Source organism: Parasteatoda tepidariorum, chromosome 8, assembly GCF_982258835.1.
Source record: "Parasteatoda tepidariorum strain Cologne lab strain chromosome 8, Ptep-v5.0, whole genome shotgun sequence".
NCBI classification, from domain to species: Eukaryota; Metazoa; Arthropoda; class Arachnida; order Araneae; family Theridiidae; genus Parasteatoda; species Parasteatoda tepidariorum.
In genome coordinates this window covers 75,296,206-75,322,035 of record NC_141762.1, presented here as the reverse complement: position 1 = coordinate 75,322,035, position 25,830 = coordinate 75,296,206, and the positions used below count along the sequence as shown (strand labels likewise).

Here is a 25,830-nt window from a genome sequence, read left to right as displayed (position 1 = left end):
AATTATTATTGGCAATATAAGATAAATTTATTTTTTAAAAATTATATGTAGTGTTGTAGAGCACTTCTGAAATCAAATAGTGCAAAATTATTCTAAAACTTCACAAAAATGATATAAGTTATATACATTTATTATATACATTTAATATAAAGTTATAAAATAAAGTTGTATTATAAAATAAAGTTGCATTATAAAATAAAGTTGTATTATAAAATAAAGTTGTATTATAAAATAAAGTTTATAAAATAAAGTTGTATTATCAGCTGATTAAAGAGTATTAAATAATTTTAAAGAGAACTCCATTCACAGAACTCGCTAAATTATTATAATTATAGGGTTTTATTTCTCTTATTTCGAATTCCAAGTTGCAATGTTTTTCAAGCTATAATACATTTAGAAGTCGTGATTTATTTTTAAATATATATATAATAATATATAATATAATATATATATATATATATATAATATATATATATATATATATATATATATATATATATATATATATATATATATATATATATATATATATATATATATATATATATATATATATATATATATATATATATATATATATATATATATATATATATATATATATATATATATATATATATATATATATATATATATATATATATATATATATATATATATATATATATATATATATATATATATATATATATATATATATATATATATATATATATATATATATATATATATATATATATATATATATATATATATATATATATATATATATATATATATATATATATATATATAAATAAATAAATTAACAACTTTTCAGCATTCTCACTTACCATGAATTTACAGATAGTTGGTAAACTAATTTGTCTGGAAATTTAAAGTAAAGAGTATATTACCTGTGAACTTTCCTATTCATGAATAAGAAAGGACTTAGAATTATTTCACTTCATTAAAGTTCGAACTCTGACGAATTTTGATTGAAACGGCTTTTGAGAAGTCGCTATAAATATTTACTATGCTCTGTAATCGTAATTTATAATGAAAGAGTACAATGTGCTTTCAATAAAAGATCGGATATTGGAGGCGCACCCAATCTCCATAACACAAGTACTAATTAAGTATTTGATTAGAAACCAACTTAACGGAACTGAAATTAATGTATTGTTTAATGCGACCTAAATTTTAAGAAGGAATGGTAAAAATTATAACTTTAAGAGCAATTTGCACTTGTAAATATTCTATTTACTTCTTGAAAATTTGATCGCAATTGCGGTTAATAAAATTTCTTGTTCAGCACACCAGCACTGGACATTTTGATGGAACTAACCCGCATTTGCGTCATATTCGGGAAATAACACGAAAACCTCCTACGGTTAGCCTGGCAGCAATGTGACTCTAATTCATGATCCGTCTACCACTGATGATTATATACGTCATCACTGTGGTAGTGCGAGCGACTAGCCATTGCTGGGATTCAAACACGGGTCACCTCATTGGGAGATGAGAGCTCTATTTCTGTAGCAACATCGGCTCTAGATAGTTTATTGACATTCTTTGAAGACTGAGAAACTTGATGATTTGATCATAATTTCTATACATTGATCTCTCTCCTCTACAACTGAGTTTCCTACAAGGGCAGAATTCGATATCCGACAGCAGTATGTGTGTATAAAATGTTACAATGTTAGTTCTTTGTTTATTGGAATGTTTGTTAGAATATCACTTCTTTGATCTTAATTTTCTGATTTTTTTTTTGTACTTTAATGGCTTTTATTGCTATATGGATATCATTGGATCCATTGAGACTTTTTTCACTTTAATATCATTGTTTTCAGCTGTAAATGAGTTCAAGTTTTTCATTTTCTACATTCTTTCATGGTTTTGGTCATGGAACAATTATTTATACTAAACCTGTTAACATTCTTATAATTGTTCATATTTTTCGTGAAAGTAGTAGCAAGCGGAAATTTTAGTCAGGGCTAGTATTTTGGAACTGAAATTTTATGCTCTGATCTAAGCATCTAATGCAAAATTCATAACTTTTTTCTGTTCCTTTAATGTTTTTAGAGTAATAATTTCATGCATTAGTTTTGGTATTTATACCTGTCAAGACATCCAAGTTTCTAAAATTAGACGTAATTTGACTCGGCACTAAGGTTCTTTACTAATGTACTTAGTTTACCAATGGTTTTGTATTGGGAAAAATAAGAATGGAATACAAATTTTTACAGCGAATAAGTAACGATAAGTACACGTCAGATCAGAAAAATAAAAAAAATAAAAAACATTTTTGTTACTTTAAAAAGCTTTTTTAATAAAATCAAAGTTGACTGGTGGAAAAATTACACACCTCTGACCTATAATTTTCCAATTTTAATTTTTGATAGTCGGCATTAAAATGAGAAAAGAAAAAGGATAGGAATAAAATTAAGTGTCATTAACGATGACGTTTTAAAATTATTTAGTACCGTGTATATTTGATATAGTGTATAATCAGAAATATCAACATTTTGATCCGTATTATACTCCAGTCACCAATTTTAATGCCATTAGTCAATACAAAAGTGGAAAATTGCAAAAAAACTGCTTTTCTTTCTAAAATTTTTGAATTAGTAATAAAAACTTAAAATCCCCATTTAAGATCTCGAGGTCTTTTATCGTCGCACCTTCTTGCACATGGGATAATGTTAAGAAATCCACTTTATCAACTGTTTTTTTTTTTAATTTTATTTATTTTTTAAATTTATTTTTTAAAAATGAAACACTCCTATTCTTATTTTTATTGATTTGACGACAATTTCTCAAGATACAATACACTAAACAATATTACTTTTCAATCACATTTGCACATTTTTAACTCAAATTGTAACAAAAAAAAATTGAGTTTGGAATTGAAAGCTTCCGACTTCCCTAGATATCTAGTATCCAGAAATTTATCCGTATTTGAGAAATTTACCCGTAAATTTATCCGTCCGCTTCAAAATCAAACGTCGTTAATTTGCCTCAGTACTATAGATAATTCAAATTGAGGCAATAACTCATCGCCTAAATTAATCATAAATTAAACTCAAGTGAGCGATTTGTTACCTAAGCTATCAAGATTAGGAATTCTGTTTATATTTAGAAAAGGATTATCTTCAAGAATTAAGTATAACCATAGTCACCAGCTCAATCAATTTTTTTGTCAGCAGTACTGTTATTTATTCTAGCCCAGTGATATTTTTCTTTCTTTAATTATAGAAGGGTCTAAAAAATGCTGTTTTTATTTTGTTAAATTTTCATATTTTATTCCGCTTTAAGTATTTTTATCATTTATTTTTTATTTAAGTTTTTAATGATATACAATATCTCAATTTTTAAGGAAATTAAAATACTTTTTATTATATTAACAATAAATATTTACTTGAATTCTACTCCTAAATTAACAGCTATTTGTTGAATAAATCCATTCAGAATTAACTTGTAGAAAAAAACTTAATTTTCAGAATTAACTTCTTTTCTCTCTCTCTCTCTCTCTCTCTCTCTCTCTCTCTCTCTCTCTCTCTCTCTCTATCTATATATATATATATATATATATATATATATATATATATATATATATATATATATATATATATATATATATATATATATATATATATATATATATTATATATATATATATATATATATATATATATATATATATATATATATATATATATATATATATATATATATATATATACATATATATATATATATAGTTATGTTATGTTATAGTTATAGTTACGTTCGAAATGTAAATAATCATTTGTTTTCGTTAAAAATAATAGTTATTTATAATTAGCAAGTATTTAACTATTTCATACATTTTAACACAGAAATAATCCAAATCTCCATTAAAACTAACAAAAATATCATCATGACTTAACACAGTATTATTTGTAGCTTAAATATTTCTGCAAGGAGAAAAAAAATTGAAATTACCGTACTGTATGGTTATGACATTTATAGTTTTAAAAAAGCGTAATTCTCATTATAAAAACCAAAATATACGGTATATAAATCATTCCTTTGGTAATTTTTCCGTTCATATGGTAATAGCTTACCAGAAACTCTGGTTTCTAAAATTATAGTTCTTATTGCCACACATTCAGTAAAATAAAAAAAGAGTTAATTTAAACTAATAAATGATTTTTTACCGTGTTCTAAGGTTTTATGATAAAATTATCAAATTTTAACACATTTGCCAAATTTAATCACACATTAAAAAGACATATTTAATTGTTAATTCAGCCAAAATCATTACCATCTAGTAAAAACTACTGACCTCCATAGTGCTCTCATAGTGCCAAATACTGGGTAACTTTTATGATATTCTGACAGTTCCGATCATACAGTTTACATAATCGAAGGGAAATATCTTTATTTATCCCCAATAAATCTAACAAAAATCTCATAATGCTTGAGCACAATGCTTTTCACGAAAAAAGATATGTGAGAGCCTTTATGAACCCTGATAATTATAAATAAATAGATTCTCATTCTCATGGCTGAAATTTCCTCTTTATTTTCAGGTTTATAAATCTATAATCAAACACATGAATATTAAAAACTCTATTTCCTCCACTCACATCAAGTGATGTAACTTTACTTAGTGATTAGGAATTTTGATATTTTAATCCCCAGCTAAGTGCATAATGCTTTAAGAACAAAAGACCAAAGAAAACTTTTAGTTGGTAAAGTGCAAGAAACAACATGCTAATTTAATTCCGGATGTCTTAAGATGATGATAAAACAAATATGATGCAAGCATAAACTTTAAAATAACTTTTAATTTTTCTTATTACAACAGGTTAATTGAAAATACATTAAAATGATGGGTTTCAAAATTATAATATTGAAGATGAATATTTCTTATTATTTAAATTATACTTGTTGAAGATTAAAGAAAAACGTAATATCACTGAAGGAAATTATTTTAATTAATAACGAAATATATCATACTTAACCTTTTATAAAATTTTGAGAGACAAAATTTTCAGAAAACACGGTGAAAAAAAGGTTGCAAAATAAAAAAAAGTCAAAAACTCTGAAAATAAATTGAGCTAAAAAGTGCCAAAAAAAGCTCCAAAACATACTCTAATTTTAAAAGCTCATGTACAATATCAAATTAAATTCCTCTATATTTGTTTCAGAAACGCTTTGTCACATTTTTGCTGAATTTTGAAAAACCCTATTTAGCAATGAAGAGTAATTTAATTTAAAATTATCTTGCTTATAAATAAATTAATTTAAATTTTTTATTTTTCAATTTTTTTTTCTGCATCATTATATGAAAATAAAATGCAATAATAATACAAAAATACAACATAATATAAAAATAGAGCAGCATAAACTAATTTTATATAAACCATTTAAAAAAATTAGCAAAATAACGTGATGAAAAAATAACTTAGGAAAAGTGTTTCATATGCTGTTTATCAAAACTCCCATAACTATAAAACAATGATAATTCTAAAATAATACCAGACTTTGCGTTCTGCGAATCGAAACGGGGTCATAACATTACATAACTGTAACAATAATTTATTTTGTATTAAACGCCAAAAAATAATTACAACATAACTCCAAAAGAAAGTAAATGTAACATGACTTCTTTGCATTTTTTAATGATTTATTAAATATAAAAACGCTATTATAAAAACATATTCTAGGGCTAAAACATAAGCCAGAAAAAAATTATTTCTCAACAACGAAGGGGAAAATCTTTTTGCTTCGGTGAAATTATTGGATATTGTCATATCTTATGGGATTAGAGTAATTCCAAACAGGAACTTGAGATACTTTTTGGGTAGGTAAGGCTGAACTAACTCATTTAATTACTGAAAATAATAAAAAAAAGAACACGCAAATAATGATCTGAATATATATCATGCGTGTTGAAGTTTAAGCTGCTTTATTTCAGCTTTTTCGTTCCCTTTTAGTTTAAAAACCAATGCGCATAAAAATGTACGGAAAACTAATTAATAAAAGTTGCGGGAAACTCTAAGCCTGATTTTACTTTTAAACATGGCTAAAAACTATGCTCATTTTTTCGTATGGTTTCTCTAGGCACTTGCACACTAGAAAACATGATGCGAAACTACATATATAACTTAATTAAAAATCATGACCTAAATCGTTAATGCTTTTCTGTATTAAGTTATTTGTTAATATCTAATAGTTTAAAATTTAAATCTAACCGCAATATTCAACAAAATGGTTTTTAAAAAACAATAAATTTCGTCGATCAGTTTTTTTTCTTTCATAAGTGAGCGAACAACTTTTGATAATAAGTATTATAAAAGGAACGAAATTATAATGATATTAATAACAGCGATGGTAAAAGTAACATTTTAAACTAACAATTTTCCTTCTTGAAAAAGTTAAATTTTAAAAAGAAATTTCAGAAAATTCCAGGATTAAATAAGGAAAATGCTACAGCAAAATTTTTCATCCTAATACTGGGTCAAATGCAAAGTAAACGTGGGCTTAAATAGAAGTAATATTTAGACGGTTTCTAAACATCGTTCTGGGCTATAATTCGTAAATAAAAAATTTATGTAGCCATAAAATAATTAATTTACTATTCGTGAATTTCATTTGAATAAAAAAATCTTAAAAAAGTAAAAGAGTACACACTGAAAAAAGTATGGTAAAAAGTATCAGAATTATGATAAACTTTACCATGCTTTTGCCTCTATAAGAACACTAAAAAGCTCAATGTGAAAACATGTGAAAATATATGTTCGCAACTAAAATAAAATATTTCAATTAAAAAATATCTCAAAGTTATATTATAAAATAAAGCACAGGGGTTGAATACTCTAGAATACTTTTTTTGAAGCCAACCTAGTTTCGGATCGATATTTACCAGTTAATCTGGAAAGTAAGAACGAAAATGAGCGCAATACTGACCTGACCACATTGCCTCCTTCGATTGGTACCAGTTCGTCTTGGAAGAAGGAACGACAATGAGCGCAATACTGACCTGACCACATTGCCTCCTTCGATTGGTACCAGTTCGTCTTGGAAGAAGGAACGACAATGAGCGCAATACTGACCTGACTACATTGCCTCCTTCGATTGGCACCAGTTCGTCTTGGAAGAAGGAACGAAAATGAGCGCAATACTGACCTGACCCTACGTCCTCCTTCGCTTGGTACCAGTTCGTCTTGGAAGAAGGAACGACAATGAGTGCAATACAAACCTGACCACATTGCCTCCTTCGATTGGTACCAGTTCGTCTTGGAAGAAGGAACGACAATGAGTGCAATACTGACCTGACCACATTGCCTCCTTCGATTGGTACCAGTTCGTCTATGAAATAAGAATGGCATTGAACGTAATGCTAACTACATTGCCTCGATCATGTCATTGTCTAATATTCAGTCTAATATTCTAATATTCATTGCATAAATATAATGTCTAATATTCATTGTCCGATATTCTAAGTCATAACATCCATGTTCCCCTAGACCACAAAGAGTTGTTGTAGGAATTTTTTTTATCTCATAATTTATTTCCCTAAAATATAGTAATTACATTTACAGAAACATTTGAAGAATGTATAAAGCGTATAAGATATTCAGTTACCTTCTAAATTTGCTAATATTGCTTAGATTCACATTAAAATAATATAAACATTGTAAAAATTTGAATCATGCTTAATTTAAAACTAACTAATAATCTCGAAATATTATAAAAATATTAATGTCCACTGAAAATTTATTAAATAAAGTCTTTAACTCTCTGACGGCAATGCACATATAAAGTTTTGTTTTTACGTGCATTTTTCACCACGAAGCAACAAAAAAAAACTATCTCTCCCATATTATCAGATAGGTGAAGAGTGTAATATCATAGAAAAATTTCTAAACACAAAATTGTTACATAGAAATGAAAATATTTCCAGCATTGCACATATTTCTGACATTCCATACTTTTCCTACATATTAAAAATATTTATATCTAAGGCCTAAAATGTGTCAAAAACCGTTGTGTAACCTAAACCTTATTTGTAAAAAACATTTTAAACAGAAATCAAACTTACTGAATAAAAGGTTTAAAAAAGTAAAATGGAATAAATCTTTGCAATACTACCAGTGGCAAATAGCATTACTTACAAATCGTCAAAAGATTTAAGCTTTTAAATTGAAAATTTTCGCTTTTTTTTCTTCGAATCTAAATAACGCCTCCAGTTTATCTACCATATGTTGATTCAAAAAAATGTGTTCGCAGAGTACCAGAGACATATTTTTGAAATATCAGAATAAAATTTGAGAGCATATTCTGAATTTTTAAAATCAGATGTGTCTTTTTCAGTGCTAAGGAAGATATTTTCAGAAATAGAAACACATTGTAAAAGTTTTTATTCACAAAAAAATCCAAAGTTACAAAGTATTTTCTAATCATTTTTCTCTTTACTTACCATAATGAAGAAAGAAATAAAATCTTAGATTTATAAATTATTCACCTTCCTGACTTGAGTAACACACTTAAAAATGTACACTGGTTGAAAACAACTTCATTTTTAAAATTATTATGTGTTCGTGATTTTTTTCGTGATATATTTTATGTATGTATATGCAGTAAGTTTTGTTATATGCATGTTTATTTCGTTTTTGCTAAACTTTTACTAGAATAGAGAGGAAGAGAGAGGTGCTGTTTGCGAAATTAAATGCTAAGGAACATAAGTGCAGAAATACAAACACAGTATAAAATATATATATACAAGAAATATATATAAGTATATATATAAGTATATATATAAGTATATATATACAAGAAACGAAAAAAAATTTGTTTTGCATCTTTAGTCCTTTTTTTTTTAAATATTTTTTTAAAAAGGAAAGAATCTAACACACACCTTATTTATAAATTATTCATTTTCGAAACTTAATGCGAGCGACAAAGCAAACTTTTAATTATTACTAACATTACGACAGCCTGTTTACTTCATTTTATAATAGTTTTACGAAATAACGTTTTTTTTTATCACTAAGTTTGGCAACATTTTAAGATTAAACACATTACATATTGAACATATTTAACAAGAATATCTCGCGCATTCTAAATAACAATCAAATAAATATAAATCAAAATTCACTACTTGCAATTGTTCAAACAAATGCCAGTAAGTGAGCTGATCCATTTTGTATTTTTAATGTTTTTTTATATTAATATAAATAGAAATGATTTTCATATTCTTTCTGATTTGTATAATTACAACTGTTCTTATCAATCGAATCAGTATTTTTTTTACCTCTTTTATTTAACAAGATGATAAACAATAAAAATGCGAATTATAGTATAGTTGCGTAAAGTTACATACTATGCACGATGGAATCATACTATGCGCAGTGGGTAGTGCATAGTGGATAGTGCATAGTGGGTAGTGCTTAATGGGTTTTCCACAACTATTTTATGACCGTCGTTAAACAGCCGACCCAATTGTATGGGTTTAAATGTTCAACTCCACAGCCTTGTAATTTTGAACCCAATCCAGAAGACAAGGAAACTTGCTAACCATAATGCATCGAGTATTGGGAGAAATTTGCCTTCAAGGAGGACTTTTTGAAGGAGCTAACCCACATTTCCGTTACATGGAGAGGAAGACCACGAGAAACTCCCACGGTTAACCAGATGGCAAGGGGTTTCTAACCCATGATCCGTCTACCACTGAGGATATTTCACGTCAGCATTGTTTTCGGTTTCAAGCCGGATGCAGAATTCGTATCGACTGGGATTCGAGCCCGGTTCACCTCACAGGAAGGCGAAAGATCTGTCCCCTGAGCCATCGGGGCTCTGCCACGACTATCGTAGTTAGTTGAAAAATATATAAGCTCGAATTGAAATTTATTGTTATTTTGTTTACATTAGGTTTGTTTTTAAGCCAACTTGAGAAAAAAAAATGAAGAAAACTACCATAATATAGTAAAATTTACCATGTTTTTGTCTCGATTGGAATATCCGATAGTTTAATAATTTTAACCGAAGCACTTTGGTAATGATTTTGATAAATTATTAATAAAATATGGCTTAAGTTGTGAAAAAATTAGTAAATGTTTTAAAATTTGGTAAATTTATCATCATACTTAAGAGCGTATTGCAAAAAACCATTTATTTGGTTCAATTTATTTTCTGTTTTGTATTTTTTACGAAATGTGTAGAAATAAAACTTATATTTTTTGAAGACTAGAATTTCCAATAAACCATTACCATATGAGAATATTACCAAATGAAGGGTTTAAATACCATATATTTTGGTATAGCAAGAAATGTGTTTCATTTTTTAGAAATGTCTGTACCATATAGTACGGTAATTTTATTCAAATGTTTTTCTACATGTACCACTACTAAACTATTACGACTAATATTTTAACAAGCTTCAACATTTTACTTCATTTTTCATCCTTTCATTTTATTCCATTTCCTCTTCAACTTCTTCATTTTAATCGGGTTTTTTTCTACGTGCGCTATTGCTAAACAATCAAGACAAAGTTTTTAACAAGCATCAATAACAATTATCTTTTGTGTTTCTCTTCTTCAGTAATAAGTTTTTTCCATGCACCCCTACTAAGCTATTAGGATAAAGACTTTAACAAACTTCAGCAACAATTATCTTCTGTTACTTTGTATTGAAACTTCTTCTGTCATAACGATACAGTTGTTTCATACGATAAGATTGCTTTCCTTTATTTTTTTCTACTTGTGCTATTACTAAACAATCACGACAAAGATTTTAGCAAGCTTAAACAACAATTATCCTTTGTGTTTTTCTTACTAGTTAGAAAAAACTAAAATTTGAATAAATGGAAAAGATACAAGCTTATTTTACATATTTTCTAAAAAATTAAATGCGGAACAAGAAAACAGAAAAAATTTAATGAAGCATTGCATTCAAAGTTAAAAATAATATTAAAAATGATTTTAAATTAATTAAATTACAAGCAACAATGATGAAATATTAAAAAAATTTATTTGTAAGATGTTGAACTAAATGAAACATAATGATGTCAAAGTTATGTGAATAAATACTAAAATAAAAATTGTTTTTTAGATGTAGTTGTTAATGTTTATTATTGAATAAAAAAATAAAAATTTTAAATATATTAAAATTAAGGTATTTCTAAAAATATGCCTTGTGACGCCTTGTTTAAGAACAAAATCTGGAGAATCCATAAATAACTTAACCATATTTACTTAACAGAAAAAATGAAATTTGAATAAATAAAAAAACTTAAGCGAAATTTACATATTTTCAAATTAAAGGAAGAAAAATAAAAAAGTAACCCTTTTTAATGAAGCGTTACTTAGCAAGTTAAAAAAAACGGTACAAACGATTTTAAATTATTCTGAATTATAATCAGCGATGCTAACTTAAAACAAATTATAAACAACTACGCTAAATTATTAAAAATAATTTCGTAAGATATATAATAAATGAACAATGAAACTTTCGTAATTATAGGAAAAATTTTTTTTAAATTTTTGAATTTTTGTTTGCATTCAGCTGTTACTGTTTATTTTTAAATATAAATTACCTCTAAATCTGGGCCTACTATTAAAAAGTAACATATTTTCAACTTATTACTAAAATAATTAGATCTTCTCTAAATGCACTGAACAAAATGTTTACATTTCAAAAAATGCTTACTTTACTTTTAAAAAAATAAGATACTTTATCTGTTTTTAACTAGGAATAAAAATTATAACAGCGTTTTAATTAAAATATATTAAAATATTCCGTTATGCTGGAAATAACAAGAATAAACTTTGTTGTTGATTAAATTATTAAATGTAATACGCAAACGTTCTGGAAACAACTATCACAGAGCTTTAAATAAATTATACAAACATTGTATCTACCCAATGCGTATTATACCTTGATCATATAATCTAACTGTTATTGTGAAAACAGTTATTCTGCGCCATTATGTTCCCTGAATTTATGAGGAACGAGCTATGATATCAAACTCGATCGTTCTGTTCTTGACATCTCCTGTATACTAAGGTAAATCCTCATTATTGATTTACATACCATAATGGGCTAAGTACATACAATTAAAGTTAATAAATTGTGAGATCAAATAATATGATAGCAGATAACATTACTGGTATAAGATTTCTTATTAGCATATAATTAAGTAACATTTTTAAAATGGTATAAAAATATATTGAAAATGCATACACTATTTCCTTCATATTTGTATGCGAAAATTGATTAAGAAAAAAAAATCCTGATTTATTTATTTTTTATCAACACATAGGGGAGAATCGGGTAGCCAAGCCCAGAGGGTACCCCCGCCCACTGTCAATTTCATATGTATAGAATATTTTTTCAAGTCAATGGGCCATCGGACATTTATTCTTATATTAACAAAAGATTATTTTCAAAGTTTCAAGTATTTATGCAGCTGTTAACATGGTAAAAAATAGTTTTGAAAATATGTTGAATACAGTAGTCATGAAATTAAGAAAACTTGGTTGAATGTTTCGATTAAACTTCATTTTAATACAAAAAAAATAATTTTTTTCTATACATGCAGCATTAAAGTATGTAGTCTTAAGTTTAATTTGCACAAAGGAAGAAGTCTATATGTGAAAAATTGTTCGAGTAATTACAAATTTACAAAAAAATTGGATTTCGGGTAGCCCCGCTCACATGAATGTCGGGTATCAACGGCCAATTTCATTTCGTCGATAAATGTACGGTTGCAAAGATTATTATTTTATTGCTTCAAATTTGAATGTTGTATGCATTTTTAACAACAAATATTGTTGTTATTAAATTATTGTTATTAAATGATAGAATTCACTAAAAGTATATAAATATGCAATAAATAAAATAATTTTGTGATGAAAATGATAAACGAGGTTTACCTATTGTCAATACATTGGTCATTTTCATTTGCACCTGAAAAAACAGTCAAAAAATTTAATTTTTGTAACTGGGCACACATTTTGAAAAGAGCTGAAAAACATGTTTTTTTTTAAATTTCTATTTCTTTAAGTTAAACTGTTTTTTTTTGTTTATTCTTTTTGCATTATTTAATTCGACGATAAAGCAATAGAAACATACAAGAATATTGATTATTACTCAATATTATACAGAAATATAAGCAATACTCCTTAAGTGAGCGGGGCTACCCGACTCTCCCCTAACTAAAAAATGATACAATGCAAAAATATAATGTCATTTTTTGTTTTTAAAAATACATAAAAGAGTGAAATATAGTAATTAATAGAAAATTAAAAACAGTTTAACGGATTTCTTTTTATACAATCTTCCTTATTATAAAGTTTCGACATATGACAGAGGCTAAACTTTACACAATTTGAAAACTTCATACCTTAAGTACTTTTCTTATAAGTCTAAAACCTTCGATTAAAATTCTTAAAAAATAAAATTTGAAAATTGAAGTATTTAATATAAGTAAAATTTTTTCGTTATTAAATTAAATTATAAAAACAATATTAAATTTCAAAATATGAAGTTCTCGGTAATTTTTTTGGATCAAGAATCAAAGGAACAAAATCAAGAAACTGAAGCAATGTTATATATTTGCATATTTTTGAGCTTGGAACGTGAATTTAATTTTATAATTGCCAGCATTTTTTCCAACTTTATCACATCAGTTCATCTTGCTTTGGAATCTTGTTTTAATTAAACGAAGGCGGATTTCTCAGAAAACAACTTTAGTTTCAGGTTTTATACATTTCTTAATACAAAGCTTCGACATATGACAGAGGCTAAGCTTTATACCATTTAAAAACTTTCATACCTTAAGTACTGTTCTTACAAATCTAAAACCTTCGATTAAAATTCTTAAAAAAAAACTCTGAAATTGAAATATTTAGCATAAGTAAAATTTTTGTCGTTATTAAATTAAATTATAAAAACAATACTAAATTTCGAAATATAATGTTCTCGGTAATTTTTTTTTGATGAACAATATTAAGAATCAAAGGAACAAAATCAAGAAACTGAAGCAATATTATATATTTACATATTTTTGAACTTGGAACGTGAAATTAATTTTACAATTGCCAGTATTTTTTCCAACTTGACCACATGAGCTCATTTTGCTTTTGAATTTTGTTTTAATTGAACGAAAGCGGATTTCTCAGTAAAAAAATTTAGTTTCTCACCATCTTGCGCTTGGAAATGTAACATGCCCTTATTTGTCTCAGTTGGCTACCACGGTTTTTCTACTTTTGTTTTTTATATCTTCTTTCAAATTTTTCGTTGATAAATTTTGCAAATGATTTTGTTTTGTTTTTTTCATTCACGTCCGGAAAGTGTTGAGAATAGGCGTTTCCTTCAGAGGCTCGGAAGATGTCGACTTTTATCACGTTGTTTCTTAAACGATGTTTGGTTCACTAATGAGTATGATTTTCGTCGTAATTTTTTTAGTGTTTTTCGTTTTAAGTGTTTCTTATGATACATTTAAAATACCAATGAAATGTGAACGATTAATTTAAACTCAACTAGTAATTCTTTATTATATTGCTACTATTACTTTGAGGGTATAGAAGTTCAAAATTTCTCTTTCAGTGTTTCTCACATTAATCGTACCTAAGTTAATGTCATATTAAGATGAATTTAAGTCAGCAACAAATTGAGAAAACTGAACTAGAAAATCATTGAAGTTAATAAGTTGAAATATATTTTAACAAAAACTTCCGTTAAACTGTTATTAAGTTTTCGCGTAAAAGCTGTATGCATCGTAGTATAAAGCTCTTTATGTTAAGAATAAATTATTATTATATTTTAGACTAATTCAAAACGAAAGTAATAAAATTGAAATTAAGTCTCTTAATTTCAAAATCTCTGTCTCTTCTGTCATTAAAATTATACCCCTCTACAAAAATTTCGTCTAAAAGCACAGACTTAATATCTTAGCTGACTCATTAAATATATTCTCTACATACTTTGGTTTAAGGTCAGTAATTATTTAACAACTATTTAGCTTTTTAAAAACTTAAAAGAGCAAGTAATGTCAAAATAACTTGATTATAAACAAGCCGGTGTTGTTTTCTCTAACAAAGTTTAAACTAACTAAGATCACGTTTAATATTCATAACAATTTTGAAACAAACTGTTAATTTTTCACTTTTACTTAGACAAATAGTTTTTTAAGTAAAAGCAATATTCAGTTTATTTATGTTATTGAAGCTAAAAGCTTAAAAATTTTCGACACTTTTTATATTCTTTACCATTTGTGCTCATAAGCAATTTCGTTTTACAAATTTCTTTATTAATGCACAATTGTTAAATTATTTGCTTTTAAAAGATTGTAGATTATATATTTAAATTTTTATATACTATACTGATGTGTGATGTGGGCAATAGGATTATACTTTGCTCTTATACTTACTCTTTGGATTATACTGTTTAGAAAATTTTTGAACAATTAGACTTATTTTTTTGATTACTTATATCTGTAAATTTGTAAAAAAAAATTGATTTCTCCAGAACATAAATATGTTGTTTTTAAATAATTATTACACATTGATGGTCATAACTTTTTAAATTCCAGACTTTAATTGCTTTTAATTTTGTATATAATGTTCATCATAATATGTTCAGGTAATGTTCCGTTCTATTGATTATACTTTCATTTATTTCCCATTTTTCTTAATTATTTGATTTTAGGAGTTTGCAGAATGTATATTTCAATTTTCATTTATTCTACTGATATGTTATGTGTGCAATAGTATAATCCTATTTCGATAACACTATTTAAAAAATTTCTGAACAGTTAGACAAATTCTTAATATTGATTACGCATAAATCAATAAAAGAAAATAGATTTTTCCAGATCAAAAATGTACTACTTTTTTAATAAAAATTGTTACATTTATATTCATAACTTTTCAAGATCAAGATGTTAAATAATTTACTTTTTTTTAAATTTTGTATATAATGTTTAGCAAGTATTGTTCAGTGCTATTGATTATACTTTTATTTGATATTAAAAGTAGTTATTATACTGATATGTGTGAAACAGACATATCTGCATTAGACTTATCTTTATTTTAATCCCGTATTACTTTAGATTAGTTTTAAATTGAACGTAAAAATATGCTTAAAATTAAAAGGCTAGAAGATTTATATTCTCATGATTATAGATTATTCTTCAATTCATTTATTTTATTACCGTTTGATGTATGCAATGATGTTATGTAGATTACATTATTTATAAGATATTTAAAGCCATTTTTTTCATCATTTAAGTAATTCCTTTTCGTTACAAGTATTTTTGTCAAAATGCAAAATTTTTCCACTTTTGATTGCATAATTAATCTTTTTCTAACAATTTTTTCCTAAATTTAAGATGTAAAATTATTTACTTTTTGAAGATTGTAGATTAAGATTCCGTTTTTAGAGATTATTCTGAGGTATAGAATTGTATAGTCTTATGTGTTAAAATATATATTTTGACGCATACTTTATTTTAACAACGTATGGCTTAAAACATTTTATTTTTATTTTTCATTGAAGTGACCAAATTGTGTTTAATAATTTTATTTATCATAATAAATTATTAGAATTTTACAAACTTTTTACTATTAGAATCTTACGAATTTTTTTAGAGTTGATTTACAAACAATTTGTATATTTAATCTGTATTCAGCGTAATTTGATTGAAACTTGGGAAATAAAAAGTAACTTAAGAAGTAAAAACCAAACTTTACTAATTAAGTTCAATAGAAAGTTTCTTTTCTTGCGTCCCTTGAGAAAATGTGACAGTCCATGAAAAAGTGCCTTTTATTCGTAGACACAGTTCCCGTAAATATGGAAGATTTGAGTCTTTTCTTAAGGTTAAAAAAGGTTAATGCGGCTCTTTCTAGTTTAAAAGTAAAGCTGTTAAGCTAAAAGGAAATTAAATTTTCGGTATTATTACCTCATGCTTAACATGATCAACAAAAAACAGACTGTTTAACTCTAAAAGTTAATCATGGGCACGAACGAAATTTTCAAAAGCTTGGCTAAAAATATTGGCCTGTATCAAAGTTGCTCTAAATATGGCATTAGAATATAAAGCTATTAATTATATTTATATAAAACAATTCAAAAATCTATAATTTCTTGAAATATTTCTTTTTCTAATGCAATAAAAAAATTGATAAAATCTGAAAACTTTCAAAATGAAATGTTTCTATGGATCTTTGATTATTATATTTGACTTTCAAGAAAACTCAATATTCCGTCTGTTTAAAGCTTCTAAATTCTTTAAAAATATTTCTTGGTTATTGCTTGATTATATCATATTAATCTTGATCAAAACAAAATTGAATTACTTCTATGGATCAAAATAACTGTAAGTTCAAAATATATATATATATATATATATATATATATATATATATATATATATATATATATATATATATATATATATATATATATATATATATAATCCCGTATATATTTAATCCCGTGTTACTTTAGATTAGTTTTAAATTGAACGTAAAAATATGCTTAAAATTAAAAAGCTAGAAGATTTGTATTCTCATGATTATAGATTATTCTTCAATCCATTTATTTTATTACCGTTTGATGTATGCAATGATGTTATGTAGATTACATTATTTATAAGATATTTAAAGCCATTTTTTTCATCATTTAAGTAATTCCTTTTCGTTACAAGTATTTTTGTCAAAATGTAAAATTTTCCACTTTTGATTGCATAATTAATCTTTTTCTAAAAATTTTTTCCTAAATTTAAGATGTAAAATTATTTACTTTTTGAAGATTGTAGATTAAGATTCCGTTTTTAGAGATTATTCTGAGGTGTAGAATTGTATAGTCTTATGCGTTAAAATATATATTTTGGCACATACTTTATTTTAACAACGTATGGTTTAAAAAATATTATTTTTATTTTTCATTGAAGTGACCAAATTGTGTTTAATAATTTTATTTATCATAATAAATTATTAAAAAATTTTTTTAATATTGTATGCTATACTTTGATATCTATAGTAATTCATGATGCATGAATTAATATATGTTGCGGTAAATAATAAAATTTGCTAGAACACTTAATTTTGCTCGTACTTTATTTTGATTTAGTTGAAGTCAGGAAGCGATTGTAAAGTAAATATTTTTTCATGATGATATTCATATTAAAACTAAATTGCAAAAGGTATTTTTAGAGTTGATTTGCAAACAATTTTTATATTTAATCTGTATTCAGCGTAATTTGATTGAAACTTGGGAAATAAAAAGTAACTTAAGAAGTAAAAACCAAACTGTACTAATTAAGTTCAATAGAAAGTTTCTTTTCTTACGTCCCTTGAGAAAATGTGACAGTCCATGAAAAAGTGCCCTTTATTCGTAAACACAGTTCCCGTAAATATGGAAGATTAGAGTCTTTTCTTAAGGTTAAAAAAGGTTAATGCGGCTCTTTCTAGTCTAAAAGTAAAACTGTTAAGCTAAAAGGAAATTACATTTTCGGTATTATTACCTCATGCTTAATATGATCAACAAAAAACAGACTGTTTAACTCTAAAAGTTAATCATGGGCACGAACGAAATTTTCAAAAGCTTGGCTGAAAAATATTGGCCGGCATCAAAGTTGCTCTAAATATGGCATTAGAATATAAAGCTATTAATTATATTTACATAAAACAATTCAAAAATCTATAATTTTTTGAAATATTTCTTTTTCTAATACAATAAAAAAAATTTATAAAATCTGAAAACTTTCAAAATGAAATGTTTCTATGGATCTTTGATTATTATATTTGACTTTCAAGAAAACTCAATATTCCGTCTGTTTAAAGCTTCTAAATTCTTTAAAAATATTTCTTGGTTATTGCTTGATTATATCATATTAATCTTGATCAAAACAAAATTGAATTGCTTCTATGGATCAAAATAACTGTAAGTTCAAAATGTACAGAAAAAAGGGAAAAATTTATTATGTTATATATATATATATATATATATATATATATATATATATATATATATATATATATATATATATATATATATATATATATATATATATATATATATATATATATATATATATATATATATATTGTATCAGTACAGTTTTTATTATTTATAATATTTATATCATTTTCCGCATAATATTGCAAATAAAAATATTTTAATTATAATTTAATTAGAATATTTTGAATAATATAATTTAATTAGAAAATTTTGAATAATAAAATTTTGAGAATTAATTGTATATTAAATTCCTTTTATTTTATAATGATGATTTTATGAGGAAGTTAGATGAACATTTTAATTAAATTTAACCTAAAGCTGAATTAAAATACATTAGTTTTGATATAAATGAAATAATTAAATAATGACAATCGAATATTTACTTACTGTAAGATATAATTCGTAGCAAGCATTATTCATTGAAAATATTAATTTCTAAATTATACTTAAACCAAATATTAACACCTACATTTCATTTAGAATTAAAAAGTATTAAATTCATTTCATTTTGTTGCATGTATTTATAATGATTTATTTGATTTCAGTGATAGAACGTATTGAAGTTACAATAGTTCATCTAAAATAATCAAATATGGGGCCATTTTCAGTTACAAAGCAATATTTGATGGTAAAACTAATAAAGTATTTAAATATACAGTCTGAAACAGTATATTATTTAACAAGGCTAATACTACATTCTTTTAAAGTATGTGCTTAAATGTGTTTGTGTCGGAAAGTACTCTCTAAAATAAATTTATTACATTCATCGAGTTTAATTTAAAACATAAAACGAAAGATAAAAAATAAAATGTAAGTTTAATTTAACTGTGAATAAAAACTTATTACCAAAACCCTAACTATTAGTTAATTAAATATATTAACTTCCCAAAGAATCATTTTTTTACTTTGCTTTTATTTAATTTTAGTTATCTGGTTAATTTTTTTCATATTTTTGTTTCTAAGAGGGCAAAACTGTGAAGTATTCCTAAAATAGTTTAACCTGCAACTAGTTAATTACAACTATTTTTTAAAATTTTATTTACTTTTGTTATCAAGACTTGAAAAAAAATATAAGCTCTATTTCTGAATCATAAAAAATTTGACTTGTTGAGAATGTAAATGTAACGCTAAAAATTATATATTTTAGCATTAAATTTCAATTTTTTTTCAAATTATCGAAATTAAACTCGAATTAAAATGAACCAAAATTAGCATTTTTGTACTCTGTAGGGTCCTACCTAAAAAATTCCTTTATATTTCATTACTTTACAATAAAAAAATTAAATGATAATTATCAGAACTTTCCTGCCACCTAAAATATAGATTTAATTTATTCCTAGAATTCACTTATAATATATATATATATATAAAATTCCGCGTAGATATAATCTATACATTTACTTATTTTTCTTGTTTCAAAACTAAACTAGAAAAAATTAAAAACAGTGAAATAATAGACACTGCTATCGTAAATTTCATCATTTTTTATCATAATATAATTTTTTTTACATAGTTAAATAAGTTGCTGAATTTCGAGAAGAAATATGAAAAAAAGTTTTGTTCAAAGTTGAAGAAAAAAAAAGCAAAATTACTTATTCTAATTAAAAAATATTTTTTTCTTTTTCCAATACCTAAAATATTAATTTACTTAACTAAGGCTTTATTTATTTAACTATTTAATTTAGTCAAACTTTTTAATTAGACAAAAGGAAATTTAATAAATTAAATAATTAAATATGCCATTTTTAAAAGAATCATGATATAATTACAAAATTTTATCACATATTATAAAACCATATTTTATTGTTAATATTTGCAAAATCATTACCAAACTCGCCTCAGTAAAAATTACCGAGCTTTTTGGTGTTCCCATAAGCACAATAAATTTTCGACCATACTTTTTCCTCAGTATCGAAATATCAGTACCATAGGCTAGACTTACATAAATTTCAAGCATCATTTATTAATGCATGAAAAGATGATATTCTCAGTTTAAAAAAATAGTTTAAATAATAGTTGAACTTTGGGAGGCAAATTCTTTTTTATCGGCATTCTTTAACGCACTGTCTGTTTAGCAAATTGACAGAACTCAGAGAATAGTTCTTTCTAATACACTATTTCTCTATTTAATAACATTGAAAAACCAGTTTTATGCGAAGAAGACTACAGGTTAAAATACAACTTTTTAAGCGCAGAACCGTCATTGGGTGAAAAAATATCACAATTCCGATCACCTATCAATAAATCTTCCTTGTTTAGCTTAGTAAGTATCTAAAATCCCAATTTATTTAATTAGTGTAAACTTTTTAATGAACACACCTTGATAATCAAAACACGTGCGTTAGGCTTAACTCTAAAGAACTACTTATCTTTTCTTGGTTCAAAATGAAAGATATAGAAGGGACATTAACATTGGCATCATACGCTGGTGTTTAGAAAACTCTAGGCTATTAACGAATCTGATAACAGCTTCCAAAACTAAAATGTTATGGACTCCCGCTGGCAGCTTGTCCTTGGTGTAAATGAGTATCTTTTATATTATCTGGGTAATGGAAGATCAGTGTGGGGAAATTTTTAACTTAGTTTATAACCGCGATGTATAATTAAGTACTCTTGTTATGCAACTTCCAGCACAAGATTTTATCTGTACAAAATAATCTTTGATTAATATCTGAAATTGGAATTATTGGCTCTCGTTAAAACAGGATAAAAATTGCTGAAAATAATGTTTTTCCCTAGTGTCGAAAATTAAATATCATTAAAGCGAATTTCTTTTTTGAAACAATATTTTTAAACAAATAATAATGTGATTTTATTTCTTTTCAAGAAATATAAACAATTAAAAATTAAGTACTTATTTCAATTCAGAAATTTATAATTCATTGTCTTCTGCATTTTTTGTATTGTATAAAAAATTACAATGTAAAAAATTCCGGTTCAATTTACGGTTAAAAGTACCGACATGCTAAGTGCCACTTTTCATTATTGCTTAATAGTTTTGATAATTATCTGAATTTGCTGTAAATTGCACTCATTAAAATTGCTGAAACTTAATCAAAATTGCTTAAACTCAATCAAAATTGCTGAAACCTAATCGAAATTGTTGAACTGCTGCTAATATGTAACAAAAAGTGGCATTTAAACTAAACATGCTTTGAAACAGTACTTTCAAGAGCATTACAATGCGTGATTTCCCCATTTTAAAAATATATAAATTTTAAAACAACAATAATTTTTATTAAAAAAACTTTATAATGAAATCTCTTCTGCATTTATTATATTACGTAAGTAATACTATACAAAATTCCGGATCAAATTTTGTTAAAAAGTACCGGTACTTTTACCGGGACATGTTACGATATGTAAATCTGAATCTGACATTACAAACAAATCTGACATACCGTAATTTTAAAATTACATTACTTATTGTTAATCTTTAAAGTATACAAAATAGTAAATAATTTAGAAAATAACATATAAAAGCTTTACTTTTTTGCCATTAATATACTGTTTAGTTTGCCTTTTCTATCTTCATTTGTTTCAAAATTATTGAATTTTGAAACCAGGTGCACTTTCATCGGACACCTTGTATGTTAAAACAATGTAAATATCACTAAATCACTCTTATTAATTTACACTGTATTTCGAATTGTCAAAATGATTGTTGAACATTAAACACAGAATTTTTATAGAAACATTTAATAAATGTCTTTATTTTAATTTAATTTAAGGACTCGGTTTTAACCACTTTTCCTCACAACTTGTAACTTATATAGCTTATTAATTTTCTAATAATAGTACTTTTTAAAATAATATTGATTGTAAACAAAAATATTATTCTCAGAAAATAATAATTTTTGAAATTCATGCTGCCATTAAATAGCATAATTAATTCATAAAGTCGAAGCGAAATGAAAAAAACATGAATATCTCTAAATCTTCATCTTCAGAAACATTAACAAAAATATCTACTCAAAAAATATTTCATTTCTATTTAAAATTCAAAGTACGTGAGAATATTGAGATGCTAAAAAAGTTTAACCAAGCATAAAATATATAAAATAATGAAATTGTACTTAACAAAGAAAATCCTATTTCTTGTATTTTCAATGTAGATGTTGTTAAAGCTTTAGTTGAAGCGAAATATTTGAATACATTTATTTTAAAGTAATTTTACGAACTTTAAAAATGTATTACCTTTTTAAATGTTTTGTTATAGTTGGTAGTCTTATGTTTTTATTTCTTTATTTTCAATGTCACTGCATAGTATTAAAATAATTACAGCAGAAGTATGCTTTGTACATAAATAAACAGTTACATTTAAATTTGGACTTACTGACTAAAATTTATTTAAATGCACTAAATAAGAAATCATATTAACGAATAACTAAGTTTTTTATTATAGCAATAATAAGTGTTTTATGAAAAATGTATTTTAATAGAACAATATAGCGATTTTGAACCCTCATGACAATTGCTTAAACCAGATTTTTGCTAAAATAGAAATCAATAATTTGTTGTCAAACAGTTAGTTACATACAGATGTAGAATTCTCTTTAGAATATTAAGTCAAAGCCAAATAGGGGTCGTGAGTTTGAACCTGGTTGCTGACAAAATAACAGATGTAGATGTAGCAAGGTGCACGTTAAATCTGTCGTATCTGAAGGTCCTCTCCTTGTCTTCGGCGTGAGAGCTTGGAGAGAGGTACCAGCTCAGGAGCTGACCACGTTCCCTCTTGAGGGTCAAAATTATGTGACATTTTTACCAAGTCCTTAAAAACAGGTTCAGGTGTTTGGCAATGGTAGGGTGTTGATGATGTTCAATTTCATATAATCTAGTTTTTCGCTAACAGAGCTACGAAAAATAACGATTTTTCCCGGTGACGTGTCTTAGCGGAACTTGATTTCAAATATTTTATTAAATTATTATTTTATTCATTGATACTGATTCATTATTTTATTCATTGATATTTTATTCATTGATTATTTTATTCATTTAACTTCCTGCTCAGTGGGTTGGATTGAGAAATTAGCACTCTCCCAGAATAGCTTCTTTCGAGGTTCAATTTCCCGTGTTAAATCCTGAGTGTCTAATCTATTCACACTTTCTTTTATGGTATTTATTTCTAATTTCACTCGTTAATTTATTGTTTAGTTTAATTTATTGTTTAGTCTTAATTTATTGTTTAGCTTATTTTTGTAAAATTTCTGGGTCTCCTGTGAAGTGTTTTCGATATATTGTTTTTTTTTCTCTGTGACTTTACATGGAACTCCTGATAAGTGATTTCTGAAATATTCTCATGTGATATTTTTTACTTAAAATTTAGGTGGTTCTATGAGACTGTGTTAGATTAATTTTTGTTGCAGTCATAAATTTTTACGCTTGTAATCAATTTTATAATTAATCTTATAATGAACTAATATCTGATTGTTATTCAATAGGCTGTCATGTATTGTTTTTGAGTCTAAATTTTTCAAGTAACTATTTCAAATGAATAAAAATAATTCTCTGAACAATATTCCTATATATCTGAAATGGTTCTAGAATCTATATTTTATCAATAGTTCTATGATCTATATTCTATCAGTAGCTCTATAGTCTAGTTCTATAATCCATATTCTTATCTGTCCAAATATATATTTCAGATATATAAGAAAAATACTAATAAAAAACAATTTCTCATACGAATACACTGTATTTTGAATTCATATAGTAAAAGTTATATTATAATAAATTTTATTGTCTATAAAAACGCATTAAAATAGTTTTAATTTCTTTCAATTAATTAATCAATCTTAACTTTTTTAATTATTTTATTTAAAATTAACATTTTATCGATTATTTACTTTTAATTATGCTCGTATAAATAGTCATTTTTTTCGTAATCCCGTATACTACTATACTTTTGATTCCAATTTCATTCCAATGCTACGTTCATTATTAATATCATATCCCATTAAAATTTATTAAAAGATAGTTAATAAATTTTGCATTTTTTTAACATGAAAACTTTATTTAAACTAAAACTATTAAAAAAATCTTCAATAAAATTTTAAAAACGCATGTTTTAAAATACCCTTATTTCAAGGATCATATATAAAAAAGCACTCGAATACAGAAAAAAGTTTTTCGAGAAATTTTGACACAGAAGCTGTTTATCTTCGCACGTGCAGAACGTGTGTCGACTGAATACAATCGTCTTATTGCTCGTGATTTGTGGTCAACATGTCGACTACAACGCCTTTCTGAAAATATTTGATAAGCACTTTCATATTCAAATAAAATATTCGATCCAAAGAAGGGGGAATTTAACCAAAAAAATCCTTCTTTTTCAGCAAAATGTTTGAAATCTCTCTCTCCATATATATTTTTTAACAAAACCTATTTGTAAACTTTTTTAATACAAACTTTATTTTAATGAGTTTACAAAATTCTCATAAGTTAGGATTTTATTTAATGTTGTAACCTACATTCACATTATTCATAGTTTTTGCCTGAGACTAATGTAATAACATCTCTTATCAACTAATTCATGATAAGAATTTCAGTTTTGATATATAGTAATATAATTGCATCAAAAATGATACAGGTATTAAGTAGGATGCATAAAATAATTATTATATGGCTTAAAAAATAGACTTTGAATATGGTTAATTAGTCATTTGAAATATAGTTAATTAAGCGTAACATTCAATTAATGTATGCCAACAAAAAACTTAAAGCTTTAAACAATCTCTTTTCGTTTCTTTTTTAAAAGCATGCCTCTGATTTATTTTAAACCAAATATTTAATAAAACTAAATCTCTTTAAATCTAATGTTTACATAAATA

General features: G+C 25.3%; 1 protein-coding gene across 1 annotated transcript in view; it reads left to right on the top strand.

The window, feature by feature from the left end:
• Window positions 1–25,830, top strand: part of LOC107449047 (prohormone-1) — a 102,826-nt gene that overhangs the window by 13,201 nt on the left and 63,795 nt on the right. The gene's annotated exons all lie outside the window — the stretch shown is intronic.